This window comes from Podarcis pityusensis, assembly GCF_964106645.2.
Source record: "Podarcis pityusensis genome assembly, chromosome: 14".
Lineage (NCBI taxonomy): Eukaryota > Metazoa > Chordata > Lepidosauria > Squamata > Lacertidae > Podarcis > Podarcis pityusensis.
In genome coordinates, this window is record NC_138039.1 from 13,227,117 (window position 1) to 13,238,392 (window position 11,276).

At 44.5% G+C, this 11,276-nt stretch overlaps 1 long non-coding RNA gene across 1 annotated transcript; it reads left to right on the forward strand.

Moving 5' to 3' along the window:
• Positions 1–1,927: 1,927 nt before the first annotated feature.
• LOC308463141 lies at positions 1,928–11,211 on the forward strand. Its single transcript, XR_013979479.1, has 5 exons — positions 1,928–2,423; positions 6,285–6,398; positions 8,804–8,872; positions 8,986–9,116; positions 10,745–11,211. It is a non-coding gene; the product is annotated as an uncharacterized lncRNA (long non-coding RNA).
• The last annotated feature ends 65 nt before the right edge of the window (positions 11,212–11,276 follow it).

Sequence of the window (11,276 nt, forward strand, 5' to 3'; positions counted from 1 at the left end):
GAATTAAGTACTTAACCTGAGGTACCACTGTATTGGCTTAGGCATTGGATAAAACAACAGAGCGTGAGTCCACCCCCTCAGGGAGGGGTGAGTCTATCAAGGGTTCACCACCAGTAGGAGGAGCTTGTTGATGCAAATACAACTGGAAGCTCCCCCTGATGTCACCGGGGGTCGTGCCATGGCCCTAGCCACCTAGCAAGGGCGTCAGACAGGATCCATGACCGCCGGATTCCTTTAACGGAATAACCAAAAGTGGAGGGGTAGGCAATGGCGACACCCTGCCCTCTAATACACAAACATATTCCAATGCCTAACCGCCACCCGAGCCAAAAAGGCTCGCCGCCAATACCCTCACAGCTGCAACCAATCCCTAAGGCTTCTGATTATGTCGGCCAGCCAAATATCATTGCCGAGATCCGAAAGGTGAACACCATCTTCCCAGAACAGAGTCAACTTGCTGAACCGGATGTCAGCATGCACAATCACATAGCCATTCATTACGCGCAATTTGCATGCCACCACTCGATTTACACGTTTTCTGGAGTTGTCGATGACCGTAGGGCTACGGGAGCCTCACCAAAACCTCCTCTTCAGAAGGTTGGACCAAAACAAAGTTGTCCTGGGGAATAGAGCAGCCGAATCATCACCTGACGAAACCCAGCAGCGCAATGAGAAGGCAATGCTGCCACAGCCGCATTTGAGCGGCTAAACCCCGCCTCCTCAGCTTCCGCCCGATTGGTTGGTTGCCACGGGGCGTGGCACAGCAGCCGGGACAGCAGACACAGGGGCCGGAACACCCCCTACCACTCGGGAAACGACTCCCGCTCACAACTCCTCCCCTCTGGAAGGAGGAGAGGCTTTCTCAACCCAACCCTTCTTGACCCATTTTTTTTTTGTCCTCCCTCCTCCTAGAGCACTTCCACCACCACTACCCCAACGAGGCACAGCACACCCTCCCTCCACTGTCCCGGGAAAACCCCTTGATCCCAATTTTGTTGTTTTCTTGGGTAATAATAATAATAATTTATCATTTATACCCTGCCCATCTGGCTGGGATTCCCCAGCCACTCTGGGCAGCTTCCAACAAAATATTAAAATACAGTAGTCCATCAAACATTAAAAGCTTCCCTAAACAGGGCTTCCTTCAGATGCCTTCTAAATGTCTGGTAGTTGTTGTTGGGTAGATTTACAAAAAGAAAAAGAAAAACACAAAAAAAATTTTTTTAGAAAGGGGCACGATTAGATGCCCCCTCGCTCACCACTACATTCATTTGTCCAGTTCATAGAAATCATAGAATTGTAGACGATCATTCTAGTCCAAATGCCTGCAATGGAAGTGAGGAAATTGCTGTTTCCCACTAAGGCCTTTCACACAAACCAGATGCTGCAACAGCGCTGTAGTTACCCAAGTAAACAACTGTAGTGACTATATTCTATCTCCAATGTTTAGAAATATATATATTGTAAGAAAATAGTCACAAAATTAAAAGACGCCTGTTTCTTGGGAGAAAAGCAATGACAAACCTAGACAGCATCTTAAAAAACAGGAACATCACCTTGACAACAAAAGTCCGTATAGTTAAAGCTATGGTTTTTCCAGTAGTGATGTATGGAAGTGAGAGCTGGACCATAAAGAAGGCTGATCGCCAAAGAATTGATGCTTTTGAATTATGGTGCTGGAGGAGACTCTTGAGAGTCCCATGGACTGCAAGAAGATCAAACCTCTCCATTCTTAAGGAAATCAGCCCTGAGTGCTCACTGGAAGGACAGATCCTGAAGCTGAGGCTCCAATACTTTGGCCACCACATGAGAAAAGAAGACTCCCTAGAAAAGACCCAGATGTTGGGAAAGATGGAGGGCACAAGGAGAAGGGGACGAGAGAGGACGAGATGGCTTGAAGCTACCAGCATGAGTTTGACCAAACTGCAGGAGGCAGTGGAAGACAGGAGTGCCTGGCATGCTCTGGTCCATGGAGTCACGAAGAGTCGGACATGACTAAACGACTAAACAACAACAAATACACACACACACACACACACACACACACACTTATATTCAAATATCCATCCATTTTATTTTATTGTTTTACAGTTATATATTTGTTTTGTTTAACAGGATTTATATAGCACATACACAGAATGCACATTGCTGTCAGAGTGGAATGGATTTATAAATGTTGAAAATAACTTTTGTTAAAAAAACCAGAAGCTTATCTTTTAGGTATAATTGAGGAAGAGGTGCCCAAAGATAAGAAAAAAAGCTATTTGTATATGCTACCACAGCTGCCCAAATGGTATATGCCTAAAGATGGAAAGAAGTTTCAACGAAAGTCCATCATCAGCAATTGAGACAGATGGAATACACAGAGATGGCGAAACTTGCCGGGAAGAACAAGAGATCAAGATGAGAGACTTTTCTTAACGGTATGGGGAAAATTTGTCAAATATATGAAAACAAGTTGTAAATGATAAAAACATTAGCAGACATGAGCAGTAAGTAATAAAGGGAGTGAAAAGGTAACATTTGTAAATAGGTTTGAATTGGTTTTGTAGTAAGATTGTGATATATAATGGGGGGGTTGAAGAAAAAGCAGGTTGAATTTGTTTAGATTTAATTTTTGTTGTTAAAATATTGTAAAATGCAAAAATAAAACATTTTTTTTTTTTTAAATTGATATGTGAACCTGACATGAACCAGAAATAGATTAACCCACCCATCCCTCATCTGAGAAAACCTTGTTAGGATGTTTAAGACAAACAAGTAAGACCAAATCATGCTTCTGGACTGCAGAGCTGCATCCACAGACTCATAATCTTTCAGTTTATTTGCTGTTGCGACCATTATGGTAATTTCAACCATCACTAAAAAAGGAAATATACGTCTGTCAGGGGTTCAGGGACAGAGGCACAGGGTAGGCAGGAGATGGAGAGCGATGGGGATGAGTCCCAGGACAGCGAGGAAGAGGATGACAATGACTCAAGAGATTCCATGAGTCTTTCCAGCGAATCAGAGGATTCCCAGAAGGGGGCGCCGGTGGTCAAGGCCAGGGGAGCCCCAGGGGGAACGTGTCAGGAGCAGGGGGCCAGCGGGGGATCCCAAAGTGGCAGCTGGGCGTCAGGACCAGCCTCCCCGCCAGAGTGCAGCGAAGGGGGTGGAGGTTCCAGTGTATCAGGGGAAGCAGCTCCGGCAGCAGAGAAGGGAGGGAGGTCGGAGCAAGCCACCCTCCCGGAAGGGGAGGGGAGTAGTGAAGGGAGTAGTGTAGCTGTCAAAAGGAAGGTTAGAGGTTGGGCGCGCGCGCCAAGTTCAAATGTGGAGGCGCGCGGAAGTACAGGGAGCCCGGAGGAGGGGCCAGGTCCCAAAGCCCGCAGGAGGGGGCAAGAGCAATCTGGGGATTCCGCGTCAGAGGAATCCAGGAGGGGCGAAACCCCAGCGGGCAGGAAGACCCTGCGGAAAAGGAAAGAGAGAAAGAGGTGGAGCAGCGCAAGCCTCTTAAACTGGTGCAGGGGAGGGACTGACTCAGAGGGGACTTCAGCGGTCTAAGCGTAACAGACGTAGGGCTGCGCGCCTCGGATGTGAAGCAAACAATGAACTGCAATAAACACTTTTGTATATAAGAAGAGATTGGCGTTGGTCTTTTGTGAGCTGAGACTTGAGGCAGCCCTGACAACGTCCTATCCATACTATACAGAATGTGCATAGATGCACCATTAAAAGACCATAGACTCACAGTGCATGTGGTTGGTTTGCCGCTAGTTACATGCATTGAGTATCCCTCGATGTTTCTAGACAATGGAGTGACTTGTATCGGAAAAATGCTCTTGTATCGGAAAAAGGGACCCTAGTTTGTTCTCTGTTATTTTCTGGTTCTTGAGCACAAAGGCAAGCTGAGTATAGATTAACTTAGTTGTTCTTTACCAAGGGATAGTTTGCCAGGCTGCGCATGTAACCAGCTGATTGCTGATCATCCATATCAGCCTGCAAATACAATTCTGTATCAGAAACCCAGGAAGTGGAGGAATGATAAAATTCTCATCACTTGGCCGGATGATACAGGAGATTAGATCATCACATGGTTACATACGCAGTCGTGTAATGCATAACCACTGGGTAAATGATTGTCTGCATTCGCCCAGTGAGATCAAGATTTCCAGAAATATCACATTCAAACTAAACCTACATCTTGCTGAATACCAACAAACACTTGCATTTCAGTTTCAGCCTAAAGCATATTAGTTAGTCTTAGCCTTTTTCCTTCTGCATTTGAAAGTATTGTAGAAATCAAATATGAGATCAGGTGTGATGAGTGCATATATTATGCTTTGCGGTATTTCAGTTTTATTTTGTGGCTTTCAGTTGTTGGACTTCTTAGTTATATAAGTATTATTTCTTTGGCTGCCTGGATTACAGCGGATGAGCATTACGATTTAAAATGTATAAATTGTAACATTGGACATGCTTATCTCATTCATCCAGATGATAAGAAATCTTCTAAACCAGGGTAGGTAACCTCCACCACATGGACTCACCTTGACCCACCAAGGGTTCCAATTACCCACTTGTCAATCAGGTGACATCACATCAATAGGCTAGCGACATCACTTTGATAGAATGTCCTTCCACTGGCAGGTGAAGACATTTTTTTACTCCAGTAGGCTTTTTGGGAGCTGGTTTTTTTGTTTTTAAGGAATGGGCTCTTAATAGTGGTTGTTTTGTTTTCTAAGCTATCTGCATTTTAATAGGTATGCTTTTGTATTGTTTTCATCCCAAAGTTAGTATATTTAAAAGGTAAAGGGACCCCTGACCATTAGGTCCAGTCGTGACCGACTCTGGGGTTGCGGCACTCATCTCGCTTTATTGGGCGAGGGAGCCGGCATACAGCTTCCGGGTCATGTGGCCAGCATGACTAAGCCGCTTCTGGCGAACCAGAGCAGCGCACGGAAATGCCGTTTACCTTCCCGCCAGAGTGGTACCTATTTATCTGCTTGCACTTTGACGTGCTTTCGAACTGTTAGGTGGGCAGGAGCAGGGACCGAGCAACAGGAGCTCACCCCGTCACAGGGATTCGAACCGCTGACCTTCTGATCGGCAAGTCCTAGGCTCTGTGGTTTAACCCACAGCACCACCCATGTCCCTCTAATTTATTTAGTTTATTTAGTGGTGTGCATTTTAGCTGTATTTGTTTTGAGTTTTGTGAGCTGCTTGGATCTGGGAAAAAGACAGGATATAAATAAAACAACAATAATAATGTATTTTGGAATTGTTAAAATTTAGTGTCTGTTTCAAGAGGTACAACTAAGGCCAAGGGCAAAGCAAAGCTCACCTGGTGCCTTTGCCCAGCTTCCTTGAACAGCCTCAGGGACACCCCAGAGCCACCAGAATCCGTTCCTCTTCTACAGCCAGCTGTAACTTGTGAATAATCACTAGGTAACCACTTTTGTTGCCGTAATCCTGAATCACTTTGAGGACATAAAGCTTCCAACAATAGCTGGCAGATGTGGGGGATGGAATGTGGCTAAGAAACTTTGCCTGAAGTACTCTTGACTGTAAGAATCGGGCGGGGGGGGCTGTTAGAATTCCTGCTCTATGATTGCAGTCATGGGATTGTTGTCTATCATATGACTGTATATGTTTTGACTCCACAGAGTGGGAAGTGACAGAGACAGGATGTTTGTGTTACTGTGTTCCATGAAGTGAGACTATTGTCTTTTGTTCTTTTTTTCTCTTTGCTGTCTGATGCTAGAGAGAGAGGGAGCCATGTTGCAGTGCTCTGTGTGTGTTTATATGTAAATAAAGTAGATTAGCCAAAATGCTGAGTTGCTGAGGTCTGTCACACAAGGTGCGCAAACTCTGCAGATCCCTAAGTGTGCCGGTGTCGGTTGGCATCAGTCACTGTGATGCTCGGGCTGAAGAAAGCTTATGAAACTCCCGAACGATTGACCAGGAGGGAGAGAACATGTCAGTCGGGCATGTGTCCCTGCCAGGGTCCTACTTGAGTGTAGGCTGAACTCCTGACAGAAACCTCCATACAACTTCATATGGACATATGGCCTCCAGAAATTGCCCTGAAGAGATGGTGACCTTCAAGCTGAAAAGCATTCCCCATTCCTTTTATAAAGCAATGCCAAACCATTACATTAATTTGAAAATTTCATGTCTGGGAAGCGGGGACCCAAAAGATAATTGTAATTAGGAGCCAGATTGAGAAGAGTGGGGTAACCTTACAAGGATAAACTTTAGTTTTTTCCAGAGTTGCTCCAAGCTAATAGTAACCTTTCTGATGACAGGAATCTCCTGCAAGACATCTGATCACAAATACTTTTACCGTAACCAGTGAAAAGGACATACCAGGAAAGCAAAAGACAGCATCATGCTGGGCCACACCTGCAATTTTGCAAAAGGTAAGTGTATTCCATTTAGTCCAGCTGTCATCTGATGGAAAAACAATGTCTAATCAGTTTTGTTTAACAATGTTAACCTCTTCTGCCTTAAAGAAACAGCTTACAGCACACATGTAATCCGCCCCAAACTTTTATCAGCTAGAGTAGGCTTAAACCGAAAGCATAAATCATTGAGTGAGCGAATCTATTGTAAAAGTTGTTCTTACGCTTAGTGCACAAGCCTCGTACTTAGCTTGCCATAAAAGCATTGAGCTAATGGACAGGTTGATCTGCCTTCAGGCTGGACCCTTGTCCCTGACAGACAGTGGTTAATCCTTCATTTGACAAGCACAATCTTCCTTGCCATGACGGGGAGAACCAGTGTCAGAAAATGAGAAAGACATGCTCTATAAAAATCCTTCAAGTTTTCTTTGACGTTCAGCACTATCCTGTATCTCTTGCATGGCCCACTGATTTCCATATGGCTTACTCTCTTGTAAAGTGTGCTCTGCATTTCTTGCCAGTTTGTTTTTGGGCCCAATTCAAGCTGCTCACGTTTGTTTTAAAAAAAACCTGCTTGGTTCCAAGTATTGGAAATACTGCCTCCTTCCCTAAAGACCTTCTCAGGTATTTGCATCAGCTGTTTATTTATTATATATATTAGTCAATTATGTTTTCCCTCACTTTTGCATTTTTCTAGTCTTAAATTCAGTTCTCCATATTTTCACATCACTTCACTGTTTTATTTTTCTAGTTATCATGAAGATTCATTGATGAATTTATCCTAATATATACTCTTTTATCTGCCTAATTTGCCTAAAACACACCTTTCCCCCCGCAAAGCAATTTTCTATATTTTGATGCATTTTTGTATGTGACTGTCACATTTCTATACGTTCTACACACACAATGCCCTTGTAAATGCTTTTTGGAAAACATGACTCGGCTGGAAAACTGCAGTGCATAATTCAGAGAGGTGCGAATTGGAAAGGATGGCCATGTTTCGGTTTGTGTATCGTGGGCATAGGCAAACTTGGCCCTCCAGATGTTTTGGGACTACAACTCCCATCATCCCTGACCACTGGTCCTGTTAGCTAGGGATGGCGGGAGTTGTAGTCCCAAAACATCTGGAGGGCTGAGTTTTCCTGTGCCAGGTGTATCGTTTCAGGAACTGTGAATTAGGCAAGTTCGCCTTTAAATGCAAACTGAACCCAATTTCGCCCATCCTCCATTCCCAGTTCACAAATAATTGCTCCTTGTCCCCTGGCAATGAGTCACACCTTTAAGAAAGAGCCTCCACCGCCTGCATTCTCCACAGTAGATAAACCCCCTACTCTGTTTCTGCTCAACCTGGGAGGCACGTAGACTAGCTGTGCAATAAACAGACAGAAAACAGAGGCACTTTCTGGCCAGGAATTTCCTTTCAGCACAGCAGCCTTGCATAACCTTGTCATTTAAACTGCTCCTCTCTACATCTCTTGACCTTTGTACAAGACAATCCCAGCTTGTGAAGGAGAACATTCCCTCTATCAAGGCATGGGCAAGGGGCCAAAGTAGTGGGTAGGGGCACATACCTCTTGGGTGGGGGGTGAGGGGTGTGTCTCAGCAAGCAAAAATCCTCCCTGATGATATATGTCAAGCTGGCTCGGGATTTATTTATTTTTCAACACGTAGCCACCTGGGCCTTGAACAAATATCACCATGCGTAGTATTCTGCTGGTTCTGACTTTGGCATTAACACCCCCCCCCCCAGTCCCTCATTCTTTCTCCTCTCTCTGTGCAGTGTGGGAAAGGGCCATGGTTCAGTGCCAGAGCCTCTGTTTCACACTTGGAGATGGTCTTAGGTTCAGTCTCTGCCATCTCCAGGGAGAGATGGGGAAAACTTGAGTCTGTCACCACGGAGAGCTACTGTCAGTGCAGGCAGGACTGAGATAGATGAAACTCTGGTTTGGCTCAGCTCCTTAAGGCAGCTCCCTATACACAATTTTTGGTCGGGCACCTGATAAGCGATACGGCCCTTGCTGTTCCATCAAATGGAAAGCAAAGACCTTCTGATTCCTGATTTTAGCTCACTGGTCAGCAACCTTTTTCAGCCATGGGCCGGTCCACCATCCCTCAGACCATGTGGTGAGCCAGACTATATTTTGGGGGGGGGGGAATGAACGAATTCCTATGCCCCACAAATAACCCAGAGATGCATTTTAAATAAAAGCACACCTTCTACTCATGTAAAAACACCAGGCAAGCCCCACAAATAACCCAGAGATGCATTTTGAATAAAAGGACACTTTCTACTCATGTAAAAACACGCTGATTCCTGGACCATCCGTGGGCCGGATTGAGAAGGCAATTAGGCCACATCCAGCCCACGGGCCTTAGGTTGCCTACCCCTGTTTTATCTAAATCATACTGTCTTCTCTCCATAGTCTTCAAATACTGGACTCCAGGACCCCTTCTGCAATTTCCAGTTCTTTTTTTCAATCTGCAAACAGAACGTAATTGATTATATTGTTTCCAACCCATTTACACTGCGTTTCCTTTACATTGAAATGAATGGTGCGGAATGATGTCGTGATAACGTTATCAGTTACGTAAAATTCCACCTCAGCAGACAGTGAGGGGAGTAATGTAGTTTGGGCGAAATGTGAACTGCAGCAGAATGGAAACAGCCTTGCGTGTGATGGATGTGAGTCGGAATGAAAATTGAAGACCTTTGACAGCCCTACAAAATTTGCAAAGGTTATTTTGTTTTTGTTTTTTGTTTTTTTTACAGACTTTATTGAAAATTTCAAAAACAATGACCCAACACAAAGGTGGTCTTCTAAGACAAACACATGCAGTGCTTTTTTGGGGGGAGGGGGACTTTTGTCCATATACTGTATTTATTTTCCCCGATTTGAACTATAAACTGGTGGTTTCCTTGAGTCAAAATGAGAGTACCCCGAAACATTTTTTAAGGGAAAAAAAAAAGCACTGAATACATGTACGTGTCCTTTCTGTCTCCGTTGCAGAAATTATGAAGAAATTATCTGAACGCTTTAGATTGAAGTATATCCCGTGGATGTGAGCTGAATTTGTACTGCAAAATAATTTCCCAAGTTTTAATGCCATGTGAATGACTACGTATGATGACTGCTAATTTATATGCCTGTTTATAATTTAATGTGGCTGTTGTTGTTTTAACAAAGGGGAGAGAAATGAGTAGGCTCTCTGAGGCTCTGTTCAAAAGAGCCAGGTCTCCGGTCTCTTGGGTTACTCCCTAACAACGCCCTTGAATTCGGCCAATGCGCCTGCCACTTATTACCACCATCCCTTGCAATGCTGGCTGCCACTGGCTTTTTGAGGAAGATGCCTTTGCAGGGTTTCAGGTCATTGGAGCACAGGGACACAGGAAGATGTCTTATGCTGAGCAAGAGCATTTGCCCATCTAGCTCAGTAATCAATCAATCAAATATCCTTTATTAGGCATAGCAAACCACACAAACACCATATACAAATTGTGCAAAATACAAGCTCAACATAACAAGCTTTGTCCCAGTCAGATCTTTAACTCCAGAGAAAATCAATTTGCATAAATAATACAATATAGCCACTAAATCTCTTTATAATGGCCCAGTCTTTCTACATGGACAGCACTCAAGAATTCAGCCACTATTAAAGTAATTTGATCATTACTGTCCGAAAGCTATCTAGCTCAGTATTGTCTACACCGACTGGTAGCGACTCTCCAGGAGTTTTAAGCAAGGAGCCTTTCCAAACCCCGACAGGAGTTGAACCTGCGACCTTCTGCATGCAAAGCAGATGCTCTCCTACTGAGCTAAGGAGAAAAGGCAGACCTGAACCCCAAAGCTCTTTTTTAAAAGAGAGGGAGGGAGGGAAAAGAAATTCACAGCCATGCAGATTTTTAGACTGCCCCCAGTTGCCTGAGAGTTGTGCAAACCTTTGCACTTTCTTTTGCACCGTTTCCCTGTGGGATTCAATCATGTCGCCAGCAAATTCAGGTTGAACCATTCAGCTTGATTTAGAGCTCTTGTGCAACAAACTCGCTTCCACCTCCAAAACCAGACCTTCTTTTGGGTTGGGTGGGGAATATAGAAAAACGGAGTGAAAAGGGTGGGATAGCATTTGCTTGGTGCAACTTCATCTCCAAACAAATCAGAATGAATGTCGTCCAACTTCCTTGCAAATTTGGTGTAAGCAAATCAGAATGAATGCTCAGTTATGAGGTCACATGGAAGCAACCTTTGTAACCTTCCCTTCTCCTTTTGCGTTCCTGTAAAAGTGGGATTTAACCTTCACAGCACTTTTTTTGGGGGGGGGGACACAGTGTTTTCCATGACCATCACAGCCAGCTCTTTGTGTTCCAGGCTTACAAGGGTCATGAAAATGCCAGGAATTTGGTCTGTCTGCATTCTTTAGGGAACTGCCTATGCGGGAGATAGAAGGCCATCCATCTGCCTCACTTACGGTAAATGCTTGATGAAACCTTCCAAGTCAAGCATGGCAAAAATTAATAATAACTGCAACATACCTGGCTGAAGTGCCAACTGCAGAGACAAATCAGCAGGGCATGACGTACTTATTAAGAAATCAAATGGAAAAGTTAAATAAGAAGAACTGAAACATGATCATTTGCAATTAAATATGTTTGGCTGTTCTGAAATCGCCCGGGGCATGGAGCTGAGTAACTTCATTCTGCTGCTTCTTGCCCAAGTCCCAAGTTGTGTTCCCCTCGGTTGCTTGACAAGAAGCAAGAGGTTGCACGTGTTCAGGATCCCAGCCAGCCAGCTAAGCCATTTCCCAGAATATTCCATTGCGTTCCTCTCCCCTCTGGTTTTCCAACTCCCCCTCCCTCCCTCCCTCCCTCCCTCCCAAAATAATAAAAAACCACCCCACCCT